The sequence below is a fragment of the Mus caroli genome, unplaced genomic scaffold (assembly GCF_978045245.1).
Source record: "Mus caroli unplaced genomic scaffold, Mus_caroli_1 scaffold_2, whole genome shotgun sequence".
In the NCBI taxonomy this organism is placed as follows: domain Eukaryota; kingdom Metazoa; phylum Chordata; class Mammalia; order Rodentia; family Muridae; genus Mus; species Mus caroli.
The window spans coordinates 58557045-58581834 of NW_028227257.1; the positions used below are offsets into that span (position 1 = coordinate 58557045).

At 42.7% G+C, this 24790-nt stretch overlaps 1 protein-coding gene and 1 pseudogene across 6 annotated transcripts in view; one reads left to right on the forward strand and one right to left on the reverse strand.

The window, feature by feature from the left end:
• Positions 1-24790, forward strand: part of Frmd5 (FERM domain containing 5) — a 256974-nt gene that overhangs the window by 70595 nt on the left and 161589 nt on the right. The window lies entirely within an intron of this gene.
• On the reverse strand, positions 17977-18592 carry LOC110289149 (small ribosomal subunit protein eS4, X isoform-like; annotated as a pseudogene).

Consider the following 24790-nt stretch of genomic DNA (forward strand, 5'->3'; position numbering starts at 1 on the left):
ACATACAAAATATGTGTATATTTTGACTTCACACATAACTACTTAGTAAAATCCAAACCAGTTGGGTATCCTTGGACATTTTGTGCAAAGGACCAAAGAGACATTAAAGTGAGAATTATCTGCCATATTTCCATGACTTTTGTCCTTGTTTTAAAAAAAAATGACATGAAATTAGTGAAATAATTTAAACCCTCTCTATTTCTACTGTCCGAGCACAGTAGTCAAATCTATATTACTGCCCAGCCCTGGATTTCATGAAGCATATTTTCAAGGCATTAATTTTAGATGTATTTCCAGCATATAAAAATAACTTCAGTGTTCCTATTTTAAAATCTCATTAACATTTTTTATACTCTGAGTGTTGAAAAATGTATCATTTGAATTCAGTCACAGCTTCATCAGAACTGCCTTTTCTTCTCTCTGCCTAATCATACCACTTTGTGCATCATTTACTGCCAATGACTGCAAAGCCAGAGGGAATGGAAATCCAGGTGTGTGAGGAAGGAGAGGGCACAGGATTGGGATGGGAAGAAATGGGGTGGGGTGGGGGTGGGGCGTGAGCAAAGACTGGTCAGCATGGAGCATTTCATACCAAGGGCAACCTATGTGTAAGGTTTGCTTTAAACTTCTGGCCTTTGTGTCATTCTTGGGCTTTTGTCTGTTTGTTTTTTGTTAATTTTTTTGATGTAGTAAAACTGTATTACATTTATGTGTGCCAGTGTACCATCACTACAGTGGCATATGGAGGTCAGAGGATAACTTTCGGGAGTTGGTTCTCTCAATCTCAGATCATCAGGCCTGGCAGCAAGGGCTTCGCTTACCTTGCCGTCTTACCTGCCCTCATTCTTGGTTTTGTTTTTGTTTTAGCAAAATTATTTTTGGCTTCTTCATTATTTTCTCAGGATTAGTGGTTCTCTCTCTCTCTTCCAGAGCTTTGACTAAACTTATCTTTCTTCCCTTAGATCTTTTCATTTGACGTCCAACTACAAAAGTTGTGTTAACTTTGCATCGGAATGCAAAATGCATTCGGTAATTTAATAAAAAACAAACAAACAAAAAACCCAACAATAACACACAAGTTCCCAAATCCTGTCATGTTGTGGACTGGGGTCCTTGTGGAGTCCTGAGACGTGTTCAGTTCTTGGAAATTGTGGTCATTCTTTTTTTTTTTTTTTTTTTTTTTTGTAAAAAGGCTGTGATCAGCCGGGCGTGGTGGTGCACGCCTTTAATCCCAGCACTCGGGAGGCAGAGGCAGGCAAATTTCTGAGTTCGAGGCCAGCCTGGTCTACAAAGTGAGTTCCAGGACAGCCAGGGCTACACAGAGAAACCCTGTCTCGAAAAACCTAAAAAAAAAAAAAAGACTGTGATCTTTTTCTGTTGCTTATTTTTCTTAAGGTTTGCTGTGCAACTTTCTCAAATGAACATTGTAATGGTAAATACTTAAAACACACATACACACATATAATCTTCATAAACAGAGAACTTTAACTTATTGGTGTATGTGTCTGTTTGTGTGTGTGAATGAGGGGCGCATGGGCCATCGTGCCTGTGTAGACGTCAGAGAACAACTTTCAGAAGTCCATTCTTTTGTTCACCTTGTTTCTGCCACTATGCACATTACAGGCTATCTGGCCCTCAGGCTTCTGATGTGATTCTAATGTCTTTGTCTCCCATCTCATATAGGGAATGTTGGGATTACAGACAGGAGCTACTGACCACAACATATTTAAAGGTTCTGAGACTCGAACTCAGGTTGTCAGGCCTGCTTGATAGGTGCCTTAACCTGCTGAGCCACCTCCCTGCTCATAAATAGAGATTGCTGAAATCCTTGTTGTGAGGGCTTCTGAGCTCAAAATGTTTAAGGATGGCTGACATGTCTATAAGCAAACAAATAAAAGCAAGCATTTATTGAAGATCTTTATATTTTGAGACCCGGTATTAGAAGCAGAACCTCCCCTCACAGTTTAGAAGGGAAGGTGATGCTCCTTTAAGTATTTAAATCATTGCATCACGGGTCATCATGGATCGTGGCGTGCAGAGGGCCCAACTGACTATGGTCACAGCGCTGGAGACAGGAGGGACAAGTGAAGGCCTGGAGCCACATTCACTGTGCCTTCACACAGAGACAGCCACCGAGCCAGTGACTCCAAAGCTCAGCTTGAGTTAACTAGGTGACTGACTGTGGTGGATGTGTTCCAGAGGCAGGAAGCAAGTTGTTCTGTCTCAGTAGAGCTGTGAGTTCTTGGAAATCATAGAATCATAAGATCCTATGATAACATGCTTTATATAAGTCAGATAAGAGTGAGTCTCTGTCTTACATACAATAGTAGACCTTTTGTGTTAGTGTTTGTCAACGGACAGCTAGCAGATGGCCTCTTAATAGACTTCTGTGAGGAAACCCACCCACCCTACCCCCAAACCCCTGAGCTTCTAGTGCAAGACATGAGGCACATTTATTAATTAGCTCAAAGCCCTTTACTTGGTCATAGGTAGAATTGCTGAGATTTTGTTTTGTTTTGTTTTGTTTTGTTTTGTTCTGTTTTGTTTTTTGAGACAGGGTTTCTCTGTGTAGCCCTGGCTGTCCTGGAACTCACTCTGTAGACCAGGCTGGCCTCGAACTCAGGAATCTGCCTGCCTCTGCCTCCTGAGTGCTGGGATTAAAGGCGTGCGCCGCCATGCCCAGCAATTGCTGAGATTTGCAGTGAAAGTGTGGAAAATAAGCGCATCATACCTTGTAACGGGACTTTGCCTACTTACCTTTTACCACTGACCTACTGTAGTCTCCTTGTGTTATTAATATGTGGAGTTGTATTTTAATTTCTTTTAATGTGTGCATGTAAATATCACCTTCTCTTAGGCTCCAGACCAGCTCTGTTATACCATGAAATGCATAGGGGAAAGAAACAAACTTTTTACATAGTTGTACCTCTTGACCGAGAAACATTCTTCCAGATCGGCAATCTCTTGCAGAAGACGCTTCCCTTTGTTTTCTATGAAGCCAAATATAACAGGTTTTTTTTTTTTCCAAACCATAACATTAAGCTTAATAGCAGCAGCATGGTAAATCCTCGCCGTCCACTTAGTTCTAATCTGCGGTAACGATTATGGGTTCTCTTGTTAACGCTAATGAGTATAAAAAAAAATGTTTCCATAGTTTGAAAGGCTAAATTGAAAACAACTAGAACTACAACCACATAGAAAAGAAAGGAGGAAAGGCCTGAGATGCACAGGAGAAAGACAGAGCCTCACGTTTTCATTCAATCATGAGTGACGGACACAGCGTGGTATCTCATCCCTACGATTTGCCAGCCATTTAAGTCTGACTGACAGGTCCATACAGCTGGCTCAGTAGCTCCCGGGAACCTGGCTTTCTAGCCTTTTGGAACGACTTTGATCGGATCTTCACTACTGTGTGTGGACGTTTATCAGCATTATTAATAATATTCATAAGAACCCCGAAGTGAAAACAGGTGTCTGTTGGGAAACAGGCAAATAACATGGTAGTAAACCCAGAAAGTAGAATATTATTAATTTAATTATTACAAAATTAATATCATTAATTTAATATTAATTAAAAGGAATAGTTGTAATAACACAGTGAGTTTTAAGCACGGGGTTGAGTAAAATGAACAAACAACTAAAAATTATATCATCCCTTTTATATGAAACGTCTAGATAAACAAATCCATGTTGACACAAAGTTAAAGGTTATTTAGAGATGAAGGCAGTTGGGAGATGGAGAAGGACATCTAATGACTGGGGGAATGACTGCAGTTAGTGAAAAGTTCTGAAATTAACTGTGGCAGAGCTTAATATATATTATATTCACATTTGCATATAAGTCTATTAAGAGGCCATCTGCTAGCTGTCCATCGACAAACACAAACACAGAAGGTCTATTATTGTATATAAGACAGAGACTCACTCTTATCCGACTTATATAAAGCATGTTATCATAGGATCTTACGATTATATGATTTCCAATATATTATATATTGCATATAATCTTACAATTATATGATTTCTCATATATGTCAGATGAGAAACTGCTGAACTCTTTAAGTGGATGAGTTGCATGGCTGGAGAGTTATGTGTCACTAGAGCCATCTGACCTGTTTCTATCAGCAGAGGCAGTGATAACCTGAGCACTGGAAGCTTGAAAACGAATGTTATGAGGGAAGGTCAAAAGCCAAGGATGTACTCTACGTTGTCTGTCTAAATGGAAACATTCTTTGAAACTGAGTCGAAATTTGATTGTAATGAGGCTCTTCCTTAGAAGACAAGACTCTCCTCTGTCTTCTGCCATTTTTATTGCAATGTTGTTCCGGTCGTTCCTTTTCTGGAGAATTTGGACTTGGGCAGAGTTCCTTCCATACTCACCTGACAAGGTCTTGGAGTCCAGTCCTGTGACAGCTGTTGAGTCCAGAGATGGCCACACTGGCCCTCAAGGCTGTTGTCATAGGATCAGCAGGCCTAAGGGAGGATAGCACTTTCAATGTGTCGGGCACTCAGGGGGGTCCATCTTCCTTGTTGACAATGTGTGTTTCCTCTTAGCTGCCTTTCTCTAGAAGGAACATCTCCCAGCCTTCACACCTGGCTTTCTTCCTTGCTGGCATTGACAGTGAGGCTAGCATCCTAGCATCTGCATCATTGTTTTGTCTCACAGACACCTGCTTTTATCTGCTTTCTTTTTCATTCTTGTTAGGCCTTCCAGGGAGTAAAGAGTAATGCCTGGGTTTCTGCTCACTCAGGCACCATAGCTGACAGCAAGGAGTACAGCCTGCTTCTTTGTTCTGGGGCTTGTTTAAGATGGCTAAAGGAGTCGGTGAAACTTGAGGTGAACTGTTGTCTCCCTCTGGCTAGTGGGGTAGATGGTAGATGAATTGGGAAATCTTCTAAACTGTGTTTCCAATGCTTTTGGTTGTGGTTTCATTCTTAAAGGAGCCATAGCTGTAACTACCTTTCCATTAATTACACATTGCATTCCTAAAAAATTAGGAGGACCCAAATGTAATTTGCAAACACATAGTATAGGTCACCCAAGAATGGGTGTGTCTTCTCCTGGGATCACTCTGTGTCCAGTTGCCACCCTGGGAACAAATGGGTTTCTTTCCACTCTATACAATGACAGTTGAAAAGAAGCAGGCACACCAGTTCTCAACATGAGTCTAGTTCCATCTTCAGCAAGGTTTCAAGTCATCTAAGAGGCCTGGAATCCGGAGACACTCCAGGGAATTAGTGAGAAGAAATACATAGTAAGTAGGTTAGCTAATGAGGTTATGATATTGCTTTTTTTACATTGTTTAAGGTACTCCATTATGTCCTTTGGGGGAAAACAGTGTATGGTAATACTTTAACTAGTTCGGGTTGGATTGCCTACAGCCTCCACAGCTTTCTTCACGCTCCCTTTTAGGGATTCTATTTTTTTAATGGAGTATTTATTTCATTTACATTTCCAATGCTATCCCAAAAGTCCCGCACACGCTCCCCCACCCACTCCCCCACCCACCCACTCCCACTTCTTGGCCCTGGCGTTCCCCTGTACTGAGGCAGATAAAGTTTGCACGACCAATGGGCCTCTCTTTCCACTGATGGCCGACTAGGCCATCTTCTGATACATATGCAGCTAGAGACACGAGCTCCAGGGAGGTACTGGTTAGTTCATATTGTTGTTCCACCTATAGGATTGCAGACCCCTTTAGCTCCTTGGGTACTTTCTCTAGCTCCTCCATTGGGGGCCCTGTGATCCATCCAATAGCTGACTATGATCATCCACTTCTGTGTTTGCTAGGCCCCGGCATAGTCTCACAAGAGACATCTATATCTGGGTCCTTTCAGCACAATCTTGCTAGTGTATGCAATGGTGTCAGTGTTTGGAAGCTGATTATGGGATGGATCCCTGGATATGGCAGTCTCTAGATGGTCCATCTTTTCGTCTCAGCTCCAAACTTTGTCTCTGTAACTCCTTTTAGGGATTCTACAGAAGCGTGTTGGCCCATTTTGGTGGCCTCTCCCTCTTGGCATACAAAGCTGGATTCAAGTATTTCTAGCCAAAGGAGCTAGTTCTCTTGACCAGGACCCTTTTTTTTTTAAAAAAAAAATATTTTATTTATTTACATCCCAAATGTTGCCCCCTCTCCTGGTCTCCCCTCCCCTCCCAGGCATCTCCTTCTCTGGGATATCAAGACTCTCCAGGCTAGGCACATCTTCTCCTACTGGGGCCAAACAAAGTAGTCATTCCCCTGCTACATGTGTGCTGGGGGCCTTGGGCCAGCTTGTGTATGCTCTTTAGTTGGTGGCTTAGTCTCTGGAAACTTCCACGGGTCCAGGTTAATTGACTCTGTTGTTGACCAGGACATTGAATGTTTAAAACAGGATGCAGTGAATGTGAAGTCTCTCCAAACAGCAACTTCTTTCAAGGGGTGGGAAAGGGAATCTTAGGCTCAGAAGGTAGGCTGTTGGTATTTCTCTCTGAAGAGGAGACACCGTGGTCTCATACTGTCTCATTGATGATCGTAGCTTTTCTGTTGTTCTATGACCACTTATGGGACTGTGGGTGTGGCTCAGTAGTAGAGCCATGTTTTTGTGTGTTCAAGGCCTGGGTTCAACACCCCCCCCGGACTGGGGGGGGGGTGAGGGGAGTGAGAGAGAGAAAAATTTAAAAGTTTTGATTCATTATGATACCGCTAATTTTAATAACGAGGCAGTGATCTTCATTCCGAGGATCAGCTTGTGAGCAGCACCATCTTACGTGTGTTGTTCTAGGAAGATGTACACTGTGCTCATTCAACGTGTGCGTCTTCACTGATGACGGCCATGCATCCGTGGGTGGCTTGATATGCCCTAATTGCTTCTGGTATCCGGATTCCATTTGCGGCTAGGTGACTGTGTAGGTGATTTGGGTGCAATATTATGATGGAGGCGTTACCGGATATCATCCAGATGAGCAGGCTTCAGCTCAGTGAGTGCGATTTAAACCTTTCCTCGCTGCTCTCCATCTTTCATAGGAAAAACGTATGAATATGCTATTATAACTCTATTCCTGCGGTGGGTAGGCTCAGAGTTCAGAGTATTTTTCAGAATGTTCGCTAAATGGTCTAAGTCAGGGAGAAAGGGGAGAGGGACCAATATTCTTCTTAAGCTCAGACAAGTTTTTTTGTTTTGTTTTGGCTTGGTTTGCCTTTTCAAGACAGGGTTTCTCTGTGTGGCCTTCACGGTCCTTAAACTCACCCTGTATACCAGGCTGGCCTCAAACTCAGAGATCTGCCTGCTTTTGCCTCCCAAGCACTGGGATTAAAGGCATCTGCCACCACCCAGCAATGAGATTATTTTTAAGACATTGTGAAACCCGTGAATCCAGTATCATTTAGATAGATCTTCAATCTCAGAGACAGTCTTACAGCCACGTCTGTAGGACGCCTAAAACTGTCCTTAGGCTGGCTTCTGGAAGGTCGTTGGCATTAGACAATAAAAGATAATGCTTTTGTACCTTGGATACTGCTGCATCTTGGCAACAAGCAGTCTCTGTCTCCCTTGAGGGAGTCAGGATGCCAAGCCAGCTTTGAGGAAAGGAGAATAGAATATCGGTGCAAGGTAAAATTGGGACCAAGAATCCCAAATTTGCATTCTCCCATTCTCCAGAAGGGACAACAGCAATTTTTGTGTATTTTTGTATGTTCCCTTTTAACAGTGTCTGTTTTCTCCTTGTGATGGGATAGGAGTTCTATATGACAAAGAGATTACTTTGGACTCCCACGAGAGATTCTGGTAGGTGGTCTTACTACTGGAAATGGAGTCCACAGTCATCAGTGTCATCTGGGAGCTTGTTAGGACCTCAGGCCCAGGCCTCACCAAGAACTACTGAATCCAAGTTTGCGTTTTAATGAGACCCCAAGGTGTTCTTACGCATGTTAAATTTTGAGTGTGCTTGGCTTAGGAGTCGTGGCTCTGCATTTTCTGGTCGTAAGCACATTAATTTCCCTGTGTTTCTGTTTGTTTGTTTAGTTTCGGTGCAAACCCAGAGCCTTGCTCATACAATGCAGTCTCTGAGTTGCATTGCAAACCCTCTCGACATCATTAAAATGGCTGTGCATTTGCCAGACTTTGCCAGCATTATGGCATGCTGGTGTGAAGAGGAGTTGGCATGTGGGGGTGACTGGCTTTCATGTGGCAACCATCAACATCAGGATAAATAGTTCCTGGTGGTGTTTTCCTTAGTCTAGGAGCTGGAGGACAGTGTGGGCTTAGTCTTGCTCTGCTGCTGTCCTGATGAATAATACTTCACTGTTCACATTTGCAAGGCAAGCATCTTTACTGTAAATAGGAAATATTGAGCCTAGAAAAAGTCTGTAGGTGCTAGAAAAAGGTGGTTCTAATTATGCCTAATATGCACAGCTATATTTTTTTAGGTAGAATTTTGTTTTGCTTCTCAGGCTGGTCACTCCTGGGCTCAAGTGATCCTCAGTTTCAAGCGTAGCAGAGACAACAGGCATACCTGCCCCACCCTGCCCAGTGATGGATCTAACTATTCTATTCCATGATACTTAGAAGAAGTGAATGAGGGTGAAAAACAGACCGTAGAGTGTAGAGTCTTTGAGACTTAGCTGGGACAGGGTCCTTGGGAGGTATCTGAAGTGTTGAATGACTACTGGTGAGGAAGCTGTCCAACTCGGAAGGATGATGATAATCAAGGATACCTCCTAATTGCTTTTCTGCTTATGTCTCCTTTTGTGTGGAAAAGGGTTTCTGTTTAATGAAGAGTTTGGGCTTTGGAAGCACTGTTTCTTTTTCTTTTTCCTTTTTCTTTTTCTTTTTTCTTCTTCCTTCTTCCTCCACCACCTCCTCCTCCTCTTCCTCCACCCCTCCCCCTCCCCCTCCCCCTCTCTTCTTCTTCTTCTTCTTCTTCTTCTTCTTCTTCTTCTTCTTCTTCTTCTTCTTCTTCTTCTCCTTCTCCTTCTCCTCCTCCTCCTCCTTCTCCTCCTCCTCCTCCTTCTCCTCCTCCTCCTCCTCCTCCTCCTTCTTTTTTTGTCACTATGAACTTTGGGGAGTATGTAATTTCTTTTCTATTTTAAGAATCTGGCTCTGGCTGATGCCCACCCTACAGGGTCAAGCCATGTCTGCTGCTGTATAGGTCCCCTCTCCTGTGCTTTTAGAAGATGATATTATTTTACATTAGGATGCAGTTCACACGTCAGTTGAAGGCCTTCCTTTAGCCCTTGGAGCACAAGGATGTACCGAGTTTGCCATTACTGTGTACCAGTTTTTGAAAAGTCAAATTCATGTATAAAACAGTTTGTCAGTCTGGTGTGTTGGAGGAAAACAAGAACAAGTGAAATCATTTGTTTGGGAGGAATATTTTGGCATGGATTCTCTGAAGTTGGGTAAACATAATTTTTCCATGTCCCCATCTGGGCACACAGTAGCAGTCCTTCTGCCCACAGAAGGAGTTTGCACACATTAGTCGAGTTACCAGTCTGAGTGTCTAGGCATAGATAGATGGTTACCATGTGTGCGGATTGTATGTGTGTATACATCGTTATATATTATCTCTGTGTATAGAGTTGAAGGCACAGCCCCCCCCCCCAGGGATGCTGTGTTTGTTAAGAGCCTCCTTGTATCTCTTTTGGTGGCCTCTTCTACTTCTAGTACAGATTTCATTCCCTACCTGACCTGGACACCCAGACTCCTGTCATTCACGTCTCCTCTGTGTAAATCTTATGAGCCAAACTGCTCTTTATGTAGCAAAAGCAAAGTCCCGCTGACAGCCTGTGTTGTTCGTTTGTCCGTTTGTTTGTTGTTGTTGCCTATTACAGTTCCTATCAGGTGGGGACAGTTGTTCTTTCCGCCCTTCGCCGTTTGCTTTGTGACCTTCTCCTCCTTCAACCCTGGAGATGGTGGTGTAACTATCAGATGTATTGGTTGGTTTATTTCAGAGAACAAAGTTGGGTTTATCAGACTCTGCTGATTCTCACTGAGAGAATCACATTCTGCATGCACCATGAGTTGACTACTAGTATCATAATTTTGTATCATTATATCACCAGGTATGGTGGGGTCACTGGCCATCTTTCTTTCTTCTGCCCATGCGCTTGCTTCTGGTGTTTCCCAGAGAGTGCAGCAGCTAGAATACACAGCTGCAGAACCTGTGTGCATATTAACTTTAACAACACATCTATGGTGTATGGCCTGGCCCAAGACTGCCCCCTTGTAAATTCCTTTCTATAGGATGTATTTCAAAAATGTGCACTACTAGATCTAGCACTCAGTAAAATTCTGGGGAGTTTGGGACAGATTGTGAAATAGATGTCATACCATTTCAATTGTTTTTAAGTATTTAAACAGCAAAAGTACTTCATTTGTTATCAACTCAGTTGCTCTGTTAGTCTCATGGGTCAGGAATGGTGGAGTATACTTTCAATTCCAGCACTTGGGAGCCAGAGGCAGGAGCATGACTGTGAGTTCTAGGATAGCCTGGTCTGCATAGCCTGTTCCAGAACAGCCAGGATTGCATAGAGAAACACTGTCTCAATAAACCAAACAAGCAAAAACAAAGCGTGGGGGTAATTTACCCTGGTACTTGTAGAAGTCATCTGGGCCAGCCGTTCTAAAAAGTCTCTTTTGGGTTGATGGGGGTCATTGAGGCCAGGCAGTACCAATCAGAGAGGCCTTTGAGTCCATTCAGTGGTAGGAAGGGCTATGTGTTTTATAACTGGGTCTCTACTTGCTGCTCTAGGAACAAACAAGGGAGCTAAACTCTGGAAAGCTAGGGAATCTTGCTCCAGGGGTCCATCTGAAGAGGAACAGCTAGCTGAATGCAGACAGGAAAGAACAGGTTCAGAGGCACAAAAGCCCATCAGCAGTTGGCATGTGCACACTTTCTGTGTGAAACTCAAGGTCATTCTCCAGACTCTTGCTCAATAGGAAGAGAATCTCCTGAGGATGCTCGTCACACATGAGTCCCCTAGGCTTGTTTCTTAGACTGATTCATTAAGTGAGCTCCTGACTAGCTAGCTGTGTGTTTCCAAGTACTCCAGGTAAGCCTTATGCTGGATCATTGGGGGAGAGGAGTAGTCTACAGTATACAGAATAATTATGCTCTACAGAGTATAATTCTTTGCTAGGTGGCTTCTAACATGAAGTGTCATGAATAATATAAGTAAACTGCTGTATCATGGTAGTATATCTTATGGATATAGTAAGTCCACTGGTGCTTTCCAAAAGAAGCCATTTTAATGGACTCCTTAGTGAATCTCCCTAGAATGTTTGTCAATACAGTTGAAATTTGTTAGATGAACGGAGTCTGAGATGAACAAGATCTCTGAACTCATTGTCTCTTTATCTTCTCATGTGCCTCTCAGAATGCTGGTGTTCATAGATTAGAAATGCATAGAGCAAAAATAGGAGGCAAAATAAAACAGAAAGCACAAGCCTTGGGTTTACTTTATTAGGTATACAGTTTTTAAATATGTAACATCTAAACTGGGTGGTAGTGTTGCACACCTTTAATTCCAGCACTTGGGAGGCAGAGGTAGGCAGATCTCTGAACCTGAGGCCAGCCTGGTCTACGGAACAAGTTGCAAACTACACAGAGAAACGCTCTCTCGGAAAAGCAAAACAAAACAAAACACAAAAAAAACATGTGTAAGATCTAAAATAATTTATTCTGTGATCTAAAGAAGTTACATGGAAAATAAAACTCTTAGATATCTGCATACCATGGACAATAACTTGTGCATAACAGGGGCTTGATAAACACTTGAGATTTTCCAGTACACTTCTAAGTGGGAATTGGTGCCCATGGCTATGACTAACTAGTGAAGCCCACAGTTCCAGGGATACTGTGGCGGCAGAGAGAGCTTGGCAGCAGCAGAAGGTGGCTGAACACCCTGTGTCTACAATCAGGAAGCTGAGAGCAACTGCTAATTACTCTCCAATCACTTTCCCCTTTTTATTTAGTGCAGTCCATGGAATGTTACTGCCCAGGCTTAGGGTGGGTCTTCCCCCCTCAATTAATACAATACAGATAATTCCTCACAGATATGCCCAGAGCTGCTTCCACAGTGCTTCTAAATTGCATCTATTTGACAATCAAGATTAATCGTGACAGGAGGGCTCATTATAAAGAGATAAATGTTGCCAGACCCCAGAATCAGAGAGCAGCCGGCCTCAGACAGTAAGGCGCTTTCCTCCCTTTCTTTGCTCTGCATCTGCACTTTTCCTAGAGGGACAGACAGACAGGACACCTCTGTCCCTGTTTAGTAGAGTGACGACCCTGCAGTGCCTATAGCTCATAAATTCATTCCCTAGGTAGATCTCACAGTTTCAATTCCAGACTCTTTGCAGAGGAATCCAGCTGGCCAGGCTGAGTCTGTGCAGACTGGCTCATGGATTGCACAAGGCTACCTAGAAGGTTCCCTGTACATCCGGAGACAGTGAGATATCATGCAGAGGTGAGCTGCTGAGAAAGGATTCGTTTACTCCCAAATGCAATGACTATATGAACAGTGTTAATGGTTTTGTAATTTTCCAGTGCCTAGGTGTTATTTCCCCATAAAGATAATATATTGGGGCTGGAGAGATGGCTTCGTGGTTAAAAGCAGTGGCTGCTCTTCCAGAGGTCCTGAGTTCAATTCCCAGCAACCACATAGTGGCTCACAACCATCTCTAATGGGACCCCATGCCCTCATCTGGTGTGTCTGGAGACAGCAATAGTGTACTCATGTGCATAAAATGAATAAATCTTTTTAAAAAAGATAATAAAAAGATAATTTATAAAACATTGCATTTCTTTTGATCATCATATAAGCCAGAGATTTAGTCATCCTATCTCATGTCACCCAGGTAATCCCTGGTCATGTTCAAGTTTTAGATCCACTTCTGCAGAAGGGGAGCCTTCCAGTCACCCCACTTTGTTTGTTCATATCCATCCTTTCTACATCTAATGAGAGCAAAAGAGTTTTCTCTTTCCTTTCGCCCAAAGGAGGGAGAATTTAGAAAGTGTGTGTGGAGCTGGAAATGAGCTATAATCACACACTCCTTACCTAATTTATATAAGTCTCAGTGCCAGTTCTTGAAAAAAAATAAAAAATAAAAAGAGACCAAGATGGAGACTAGAACAAAAACATAATTACTATAACGCAAAGTAAAATGGAAATTCAGTATGAGCAGAGATAATATTAGGGTATGGATTAACTAAGACGTTTTGAAAAGCGTTTCTCCTGGATAAGCCTTAAAATAGAAATCAAAGGACCAGGGAATCTCACTCAGTTGGTAAAGTGCTTGCCTTGCAAGAATGAGACTCTGAGTCTGACCTGCAAAAACCACGTTAAAAGGAAAGGAACAAAAACTGCACATGGTGGTAAATGCTCGTTATTCATGTTTGTGCTGGGGAGTTAGAGATGGGTCGACCCTGGGGCCAGGCTGGCCAGGCCAGGCCAGCATACGTGGTGAGCCCTAGACCAACAAGAGACACTACACCCCCAAAATTAAAGTCAGCAGTATCTGGGGAACGACTACTGGAGGTAGTTCTGTAGCCTCTAAGCACATTCGCAGACACAGGCCCATGCCCTTGCCTCAGCTTTATCCTGGTTAGTGACTTTCATGTGGGCACTCTGTGTGGGTGTCCCCTTCTGGACTGTGGAAGAAGCAGCACGGGGTTCTAAAGAAAAGCAAAACAAAAACTGAGGAAAGCAAATCCTAACTTCCTGTAGAGTGAAGGTTGCATTTAGCGCTGCTCTACAGTATCACCAAAATCAACCATCGTGGGCGGGAGAGGACCCAGGGTTGGTTCCCAGCGCCCACATGGCAGCTCACAACCATCTGTAACTCCAGTCCCAGGAGATCCAGGGCATCCTCTAACCTCTCCTGACACATACAGTACCCACGATATCAGGTAGACACATCCATATATGTACAGAATAAACAACTCCTTTGTTCAAAGTTCGTGACAGGTGAACATTTAATGACATAGCACCATGTTCTGGAACATGTCACTCAGGTGTCGCCTCTGGAACTCAGCGCTGTCGGATTCTTTGGTCACTGGTTTCTCTTAATTCTTTCTTTCTTTCTTTCTTTCTTTCTTTCTTTCTTTCTTTCTTTCTTTCTTTCTTTCTTTCTTTCCATCACAAAATTTTGTTCACATTAATGGTCTGCAATTTATCTTTCTCCATCATCTCCTGTGCTTAGGAGACAAGAGCTAAATCAGGAGAGATTTCATTAAAGATAATATCACAAGCACTCCACCTGCCATTAGTGATAAGGAGTCCTACACATTATTGATAGTTTTTGCTTTTGAGGAATTTATAATCTTGGTTTAACAAAAACTGACCACATAAATCCATGTATGAATATACTGGTTATATACATCGGTGTGTATGTTTGAAATAAACCACATTATGAACGCATGTCAAGTGCCAAATAAGGCTGATTTTATAGTGTTCATTTCGAAAGTGAATGATTAAATGCACCAGCCAAGTGCAGTGTTTTAATTAGATTTATTATTTTCTTCTCCTGAGGAAAAACACTTAAGGATTTCCTAAATATCTCACTGAGAGATAAAAATCATGTTTACAAATTAAATGTAACAATTATTAATAGTTGCTGTAAGTCGCTCTCCAATGCCAGGCATTGAGTTCTTTGACTTGTATCTCCATTTTCAAGTATTTCCATAGCTACATTGCTCTTTGTGTATGTCCCTAAGCTGGCTGGATGAGGTAGTCTCAAGTTGCACATTTTAGCATAAATATTGGGATTTTAATTTCAGTTGTATATTTAGACACACAAAAGAAATTGGGAGTTGCTGGCCCAGAAAGTTTAATTTTATTTCTAAATATCATTTAGCCTTCATTCATAGTCTGATAATACTGATGACAGAGCTTTGTGCTGGTTTCAAGTTTTGTGTCAATTTGACACAAGTTAGAATCATCAGAGAGGAGTGAGCCTCAATTGAGGAAATGCCCGCATCAAATCAGGTATGGCGCGTTCCCTGAGCTGGTGGTCCAGCATTGTTTAAGAAAGCAGGCTGAGCAGGCCGTGAGAAGCAAGCCTGTAAGCAACACCCCTCCATGGCCTCTGCATCAGCTCTTGGCTCCTCAGTGATGGAGTTACCTGGAGCTGTGAGCCAAATAAACTCTTTCTTCCCAAAGATGCTTTTAGTTCATGTTATTTCACAGCAACAGCAACCCCAACTAGGATAAGATATACTTCATATGTTCTATGTTCCAGATGCTTATCTAAGCAGTATATATGCATACATGTACACATACATATGGATGGAGTCTTGTGGTGTATTTCAGGCTGGCTTCAAACCCATGACCCTCTAGTCCCAGCCTCCCAAGTACAATGATTACAGGTACACACTACCCCGCTCATTCAAATGCTTATGAATACAATCTTCTCACCTACTCTGGGGTAAGTTCTATAATGTTAAATTTTCAGATGAAGGAATTGAAGAGAAGTAACTTAGAGCAGGCCCCTCAGGCAATACAGAGGTAAAGCCACAGTTCAGCGTGGCTCCATGACACCGGCAAACACTGTACGGGCCGCCTTGCTAACAAACACTGTACAGCAAACACTGTACAAGCTGCCTTGCTAACAAACACTGTACAGCAAACACTGTACAAGCTGCCTTGCTAACAAACACTGTACAGCAAACACTGTACAAGCTGCCTTGCTAACACTGTACAAGCTGCCTTGCTAACAAACACTGTACAGGCTGCCTTGCTAACACTGTACAAGCTGCCTTGCTAACAAACACTGTATGGGCTGCCTTGCTAACACTGTACGGGCTGCCTTGCTAACAAACACTGTACAAGCTGCCTTGCTAACAAACACTGTACGGGCTGCCTTGCTAACAAACACTGTACAGCAAACACTGTACAGGCTGCCTTGCTAACACTGGTTTCATGACCTACATTGGTTGCATTCATCTGAATTCTTATCTTACACTGTCACACTGTTGTCACACTTCTCTTGTACTGTCACACTGTTGGCCTTCCTTTGTGTCCTGTTTACTCTCTGTGACTTTAACACCTGTGAGACTGGGACTACCCTCGAGTCTCCCTTGTGTTCTTGACTCACATTGCCCTTTGTGTTAGTTATCAAGAACATGAACACTTTTTAAAGTAGTAGACTGATGATTTTCACAGTAGTGATTTATTAAGTTAAAACTCCCTTATTAGATAAATATTTTATAAAGTGTAGAATTGGTGCTTTCTAATGACAGAGGAAGTTCTGCCCTTTAAGTATCATTACAAAAGTAATTAAGAGTTAAGAGGCTAGTAGTCCATCTTTAAAAATATGTTGATGAAGGCTGAAGGGATGACTCCGTGGTTAGGAGAACTGCCTGCTTTGTCGGAGGACTTGTGTTCAATCCTCAGTGCCCCATGGTGGCTCACAACTGTCTATAACTCCAGTTCCAGAGGATCTGACACCCTCACACAGACACACATGCAGACAAAACACCAGTGCACATAAAAAATAAATAAAAACAAATCATTAGGAAAATATTGTTAAAATTTTGTGGAAAAACACATATAATACAAAATGCCAGTGTGCCCACTTTAGATCAGACCACTCAGGGGCAAGTGCATTCACAATTGTAGCTGTCACCAGGACGCTAAACCCAGGACATTCCCATTGGCTCAACAGGAAGCCCAGTAGGGGAGCTGGCGATTAAAAGCATTGCCACACAAGCCTGGTGATATGAGTTCCATTCCTGTGACCCAGGTAAAGGTGGAAGGGGAGAGCCAGCTCCACGGTTCTCTGACCGTCACAGGCACACTGTGGCATGTGTCCATGTGCTGTGTGTGTGTGTGTGTGTGTACACAAATAATCACAGTGATGGTGATGATGGTCATGGTGATAGTGATGGAGTTAAATAAATAAACTGAGTTTTCAAAGAATGCTCATTTGGCCTGGGGAGCTGGCCCAGTGCCTGCTGTACAATCAGGAAGCTCTGACTTTTTGAATCCCCAAAATCCACGTAAAAGCCACATATGGCAGTGCAAACTGTACTCGCAGCCCGAAGGAATACAGGAGAAGCAGAAGGAAGATCCCTAGAGTTTGGTGACCAGCTTGGCTACCTGAATTTATGTGCTCCAGGTTCAATAAGGCATCGTCAAGGAACAAAAGAAATTAGGATGGAGAGCACTTGAAAAAGGCACCCAATAATGTTGGCCTCTGGCCTCAACACTCAGTCCACACAGCCTTGTGAACTTTAATACACACACTACATCACACACACACACACACACACACATACACATTCACATACACACATACATACACATTCATGCACACACACACATACACTTTCACTTGGCATTATTTTTCACAATTCATCTACCTTGTATACCACATTGATGTTTATTCCTTTTTTATTATTTAATGATATTTCTCTGTACGAATATGGTACATTTTGATTCTCTAGTCACTTGTCAATCAATGTTTGGATACTTTATGTTGGCTTTTGTTACTGGAACTGCCATGAAAATTCGTGTACAAATAAATATTTTGACCTGTTTTTAATTCTTTTGTATTTATTTCTAGGAGTGGAACTGTAGTACCATACAGTAAGTATACGTTTAGTTTGAGGGAACTCCAATATCTTTGTTATGATCTTTATGTTGTATGACACATCCGTGCATTACGCTCCTCTTCCTGCTCTTCCTAGAGCTGACTGCTCAGCTCGCCCTGTCAGTTTGATTGTCTGAGGCATGATCCCTTCTGATCCCTTTTCCCGACCCTCATGTCAAGCAGCAGATTCCCAGTATCTCTCCTTTCTTCTTTTTCTCTCTTTTTAGTTTCATCATGCTGTTTAGTCTAGCACGTTACCTAGAAAGGCTTGTAGTAGTGAGAGTCCAAATACTCCTTCAGCGAGCGTGTCTCCTAGAGACCATTACACCCACTGTTCTACTTGCCACTAGCCTCTTGTCTCCAGCAGTGGTGAGCCTATTCCTTTTCCTTGGGGAAGAGAATTCATGGTTTGTTGCCCTTGCCTATAACAAAAATGTTGGAGAGCCAAGTGGCAAAGCTGTTGCCATTGGCATCTTTCATTCACTTGAACCACATCAAAAGAGCTGGGATGCAGTTCTTCCCAAGTTAGTACCTCCAGTCACCATACAGATTCCCAGTGTCAAGCTTGATGAGGTCAGGTATTTTGCCTGTCTCCAAAGCAGATCTCCTTGGTTACGGTTGTGAATAGTGTGAGCACTGTGGCTCACCAGATGAGGGGTTCCTTTTGTGAGGGATCTTTCTCACCTTGCACAACTTGTGCTTGGCTTCCTCAGGTGTAACACAATGAACAGCAAAACGACCTTGGTGTCACAGATCTGTCAATGCTGACGGCATCCATAAACCCAGCAGGGCAGGTTATGTCAGTCCTGACTCTGCCATCAATCTTAATGAAGCGCTGCATGGATCTCCAGTCTGGACATACTAAGCCTGTTCCTTAGAAAATGATCAGAGGCAGGCATTCCTTCAGCTTGTGAGAACCAGTGGATGGACCAGGAGCAAACATGCCAGTCACCTTATCCAGCATCTAATGTCTTGGAGCCGCTAAGTGCTTCAGATGTTTCTTAGGACCACAAGCCATGGCTGCACTAGGAACAGAAAGAGCCTCATCTAAGTAGTTAACCTTTATGAGTGCCGGTTTCACTACTGAAAAGCCATGGCTATTTCGAGCCGTAATAATGATGAAGAAAGGTGACACATTTAAAACTCTCAGTGCAGTGGACCTCAGCCTCTCTGTCTCTCTCTGTCTCTCTCTGTCTCTCTCTGTCTCTGTCTCTCTTATCATTTGCTGCTATGATGTGAGCTTTGTACCTGTAAAGTATGTGCTCTGCCATTGGCTGCATACCTACCTGGTTAGCCGTTATTTATCATTTTCTAACCACTCATCTGTCTCATATTTGGGTATCTTAAATCCACCGTGCTGCTACCAGAACTTGTAAAATGCAAATTTGATCCTACAGTTTCCCTCCTTTATATTTCTGTTTTAAGTCTCCATGACTACAGGATGAAGGCCAAATTCCTTAACTTGGTTGGAGGCTTCGTTCTTATTGTCTGCTGACCTTTAAAGCCCCTTAATAAGACAGGTACCTCTATATACACAGAGAAACACACACAGAGAGACCACAAACACACACACACACACACACACACACACACACACAGAGAGAGAGAGAGAGAGAGAGAGAGAGAATCACTACAGGATAATTACAGTTTCAAGTCATTCCCTGAATTTCCTGATTTTCTTGACGTTTCTACTATGACCTCTGAGAGGTCTCTTGATTTTCATGAACACTTAGCTGTATGTATAAAGGAACACTTGGTATATTTTACTGAGTTTTTTTCTCTCCCCAGTTTTGTTGAGGGAGGCTTTTTAAAGTTATCTAGTCTACTTTATTGACAGGAATAAAAAGATAGTCTTATATTTCTTTTCTGGTCTCCTGCCTATTTCATGTCTTATCTCTGTATTTTCTCATTGCCTCTTAGACAAGTTTCCCGAAGGGCCAGCATTAGGTCTAATTCTTCATTATATCACTAGGCTGTGGAACATAGTATTTTATGTAACATCTACTTAATGAATATTCACCAAGTTATATGTTTATTCAGATTATTTGTTCACCTTAGAAAATTCACAACAAACTAATTGCTGTAGTTATTAAATAAGGATCTATGCAGACGCCAGCTGCTGAGCAATCCTGGTGCATAAGGGAACTTGTCCCGGATGGCTGTGTTTGTGTTTCCATGGTTACAACCCCCTGTGCGCAGATCAATTTTGTATCCTGTCTGTGAATGTGGTTTCCATGTGCCACTTCCCCAGATTGTAGATTGTAGCATAATCTTTCAGCAGAATTATGAAGACAATTTCCTATGAGAATGGTGGCCTCTGGCTTTTATTTTTTTGTTATTACTTGGCTTTTTGAGGCACAGTCTCATGTATCCCAGACTGTCCACAAACTCACTGGTTAGTCTAGGACGGCCTTGAATTCTGGTGCTTTTCCCTTTACCTTCCTAGTGGCCAGGTTACAGATATGAGCTCCTATGTCCAATTCATTTTTTAAAAAAATCCTTTTATTCCTTCCACTTCCCCAAACTGAGGATTGGACCCAGAACCTCCTGCACACTGGGCAGTTAAGCTATAGCCCCAGTCTATCTAGCAAGTGAATACAAGGCGAGCATCTGTTTTTGTAACTCAAGGGAGTATTTTTAGGGTTACTGCCATTTCTTCGCTACGGACTTAGCAACTTAAATGTCCTATGTTTCTATATAAAATTCTTTTAAAAAAAACCACTTTAAATATGGCACATACCCAAATTCACCCATTTGTAGTAAGTACATAGCTCAGTGGAGGGAAGTCTAAATAATTATTAACATAGAAAAATGAAAACTTTCTGAAACATGATGGCTCCTTCAAGTACTCTCAGAACTTCTCTAACGTGATTGCAGAGAAAAAGGTCCGGAGCTGTTATACTGCATGATAGGGAAGTGTCAGGAAGTAGCAAGGAGACAGGTAGGAAGAGACAGGTTTACATCTGTTCATGTCAGAAGAATTTGTGACAGTTGGTGTTAGCTGAAAATCAAGTACCTCTCCATCAGCAGTAGTGTCCAGACTAGCCAGAAGTCTGCTAGCCAGGAGTTCTGTAGTGATACCTCAGACTTCCACCTGATGGTTGTGGTTTCCGTTTCAGATCTCCTCAGAGTTTATTCATAGGAGCAAAACCACTCATTTGTTTGGTTTGGGCCTTAGAGTTGCTTGGATTCCATTTACAGATTGAGGGGACAGTGCATCACGGCAGAGAGAGCATGGCGGCAGTTCCCAAGAGACAGCTGATCGCACTGTGTTTACAGAAAGGAAGTAGAGAGATGAGCGTGGTGCTTCCTCCGGGTTATATTACATGATGTTTGAGTTCTCCTTCACCGGTGAGAAACTGAAGTCTAGACAGAGAGAGCATTAACATGTGACTATTTATATAATGTTACTTTGTTGAAATTTGGTGGTCACATGGTAGGGTTTTAGCGAAGCAAGGAATGTCATGGATCGCTTAGCCTGGGTCACACATTATATGGGTTGTGACATTCAGATACAAGAGGTTACTCATGTCACCCCAAATCAAGCAGCCTGATAGCGGCAGAACTGGGATGAGATTCCATACAGTTTTAAAACAAATGAATTACTCATTTTAATAACAGAGGAAAAATAAGAGGAACTTATTGGATAAAATAATAACGGGTTCAAGATGAGGTCATGTCTAGACCCCCTATGTATCATTAGTGAAAACTGGGAGGCTCAGGATATTTAGGGGCCCAGTAGGCTTGGGAGTTCCTAAAATTCCCCGTGAATGATAGCATCCAAACACCTGCCAAGTGCTCATCATGGGAATTATGCTTGTTCCAAGGAGACATCATCCTTCCTCGAACTGCTTCCGTTTTACCCCAAGTGTGGGTTCATCTCGGTGTCTTGTATGATTAACACGAACAACAAATGTATTAAAACAGCAAAGCACTCAGAACTCTAGCCACCAGCAACATTAAAAATAGTGAAATATTCAAGAACAATGAAGAGAAGCCACCCGGTAAAGGACGCTGGGTTCAGCTGAAGCTGGGCTGGGAACGGATCAGGTGGTTGAAGCCTGGGCGGGGCTGCTGAGGGTCACGTGGACGGACAGCAGCCCCGCCCTCCAGGTTAAGCAAGTCCAAACACTGCAGCGATCAGTAAATTTATGATTGACTTAAGCATATTAAGTCTGCGCTTGCTCACTCCTGTGTGCATGCGGTGCTGGCGCTTGAGCCCAGGGCCTAGTTCAGATCCTGGCCCATGTTGTTCATATTCTGAGATCTCATGAGATTGATTTTCTTTTTTTCTTAGAAGATTTATTTTATTTAAATGAGTACCCTATAGCTGTCTTCAGACACACCAGAAGAGGGCGTCTGATCCCATTACATTGTGAGCCACCATGTGGTTGCTGGGAATTGAACTCAGGATTTTTGGAAGAGCAGTCAGTGCTCTTAAACACTGAGCCATCTCTCCAGCCCGAGATCGATTTTCTTGCCTAAATAAAATGGACATACTTGGGATGGGAGCATCTGGACTTGCCTCTGCCTCCTAAGCCTGAAGCTCCATCTTTCCCGGAGCTTCCTGAGGAAGGCAAGCTATTCTGTGTGCTTGCCAGTTCTGTTTTCACCATTTTGCTGTTACATCAAATATCCTGTGCTGTTTGTATATGTCCACTGAGGCCAAGTAGTAAAAAGAAGAGCATTTTATCCTGTCGTTTGTAATACGGAGAACATTTCTGAGAATCCTGTTATGAGGTATGACTATTTCCAGTAAGTCTTTTACAGAATATCTTCAGCCACAAAAATCCTGTGAAATTTAGTTCCATAATTGCATCACACGCCTTTGGTGCCGTCGTCGGAGTCGGAATTCACTTGGGAAAACACTAACTTAATTGCCAAACTTTATCTCTGCTTCCCACAGTACACCTGCAAAGTGCTTATCATACCGGGAATTATGCTTGTTCCAAGGGGGAGCTATCCCTGCGAATTACCCAATTAGCCACTGCTCCATTGCTTATCCTTCATCTCCAAGCCTGGGAATCCCTTCCGCCAAGTACTGACACTTATTTGTAGGCTTGCAAATTGAAATGAATGTGTTCCTGCTTCACATCTCCTCTCTGCATAAGATGACCTTCAGCTGTGCTTTTGAGAAATGATTTATATGTCTAGGTTAAAAACAACAACAACTTTGTGTTATATGTTGAAACTGATTTAAGCTTTTTAAAGAACTCTATCTTACAGTGTTTCTTGGCATCTGAAACAATGTGGTCGTCAACAGACATAAAAGAACAATAGAAAGATAATTCTACAGAGCAGTACATAATTGCCTGTCAGTTATGGATAAAACCACCAGCATTAAGACACTTTGTCCTTCCAGAGAGGAGGAATGATTGTCACACATCTGACCTAGTGTCGTTCAGTGTGTGGGGAAAGTCACTCTATGAAGTCTGTTCCTTCCATTTGATATTGCAGGCTTAGTCTTGATTACTGAGGAGAGTATAGGCAAAGGGGATCTGTTGCAGCGGTGAGCCTTGATCTTCCTGTCTGTCTGATGTGTGTTCTGTCTGTGGGAGGTGGTGAAGGAAGAGGACTTTTCTCTGCTTTATAGAGGAAATATGGTATGTTGGCTAGACTTTGTATTGCCGAGGAAAACAACTTAAAAAGAAGTCTTCTGTGTTTGAGCTCACGGTTTTAGAGGGTTCAGCTTTTTATGGGGATCAGTCTGGTGTGTTGGAGAAAAGCTCTGATCATTGTCAGCAGGAAGCAGACAGAGACTGCCCGGGCGCTTGGGCTCTCTCCTTTCTCCCTTCATTCTGTCTGCCTCCTAGCATGTTAGGATAGTGCTGCTTGCAGTCAGGGATGGTATCCCCTGCTTGGTCTCCTCTCTGAAAACACTGTGGCAGACTAGAGGTATGCCTTATCAACCACGCAGGTGCTTCTCAGGCCAGTCAAGCTTACCATCACACAGGAATGGAAAAACCATCTGTGTGGAACTGAACGGCTTTAAGAATAGCTGTGTTGGAGAATAGATTGTTAGAGTCTACCCACAGTACCAAGAAAAATTTAAAAGCTCATGAGAAAAACTGATTTCCAAACAGTTTCAAAGCCTCTCGCCATTTCTTGGATCACAAAGGGCCTTAGGAGACTGGTGTTGACGTTTTGGGTACACTCTCTGTCGGCATTGTCTCAGAGCTCTCTCTGTAGCAGATGGACCTGCCTGCGACACAGCTGACCTGTTCACTTCCTCTGTTTCTGCTGTTAGAAACCTTCATTGGTGATATGGCAGCTCATGTCCGCCACAAAATGGTCAAAATTAATGGATTTTAAAACGGCCTTATAAGCCATTTATTTATGACCCTAACAATTGGACAGAATGTCAGTTTAGTGTTTCATGTGGATAGAGGATATCAGTCAGCTTCCACGGTAATGTTTAAATACAGGCCACTAATTCTTTTTATGAATGCTCTGAGTCTCTAAGCACAGACGATCATGAGATCTCGGTACATATGAAATGCGTGGTAAGTAAAGGAATGGATCTTGGTTCATTTTAGTGCACAAGGGAAGGGGAGTAGGTTTTATTGCTGACCTCTTTCTGGACACCACACCATGGTTCTGGTTTTCTGCGATAGATAATCCAAGAATCACAGTATTTTTGTAGTGGAAGAGGTTGGTGTAAGTATGGGTGGCCAACAGTGAGCTCTGTAATAGCATATAAATGTCCCAAATTCATAGTTGAGAGGTTTAAGCAGTCTGGAAAGACACAAAATTAAAGGAGAGAAAATCCAGAGCATGCTGTTTAAAACTAATCAGTAGGAAATTATGTAAACTTAATTAACCAGAGCATCAAGGGAAGGGCTATGGAGTGTAATGAAATATTGTAGAAAGAAGGCTAGCTGAAGAGTTCTCAGGGGGTGGGGGCTGGGGGGTGAGAGTAGGGTGTGGTGTGGGGCTGGGGTGGGGTCCTCCCTGCTGCTTGACAGGCAGTTGTACTTTGGGCTGTTAAGTTCTGCGCCAGGAAGCTCAGAGGATGGAGATGCAAGGACTCTGCAGCTCGTGAAGAGAGAAGGAAGGGAGGACACTGCCTGCACTGTTTGGTAGACAGTGCTCCTGTAATGAAATGGAGACAGAGATACAGGCAGATGCACATCTCTGACCTTCCACCAGGAAAGAAGCCAATGAGATTAGCTGCTATTTAGAGAAACTGTGTACATTTCAAATGTAGGTGGGTCAG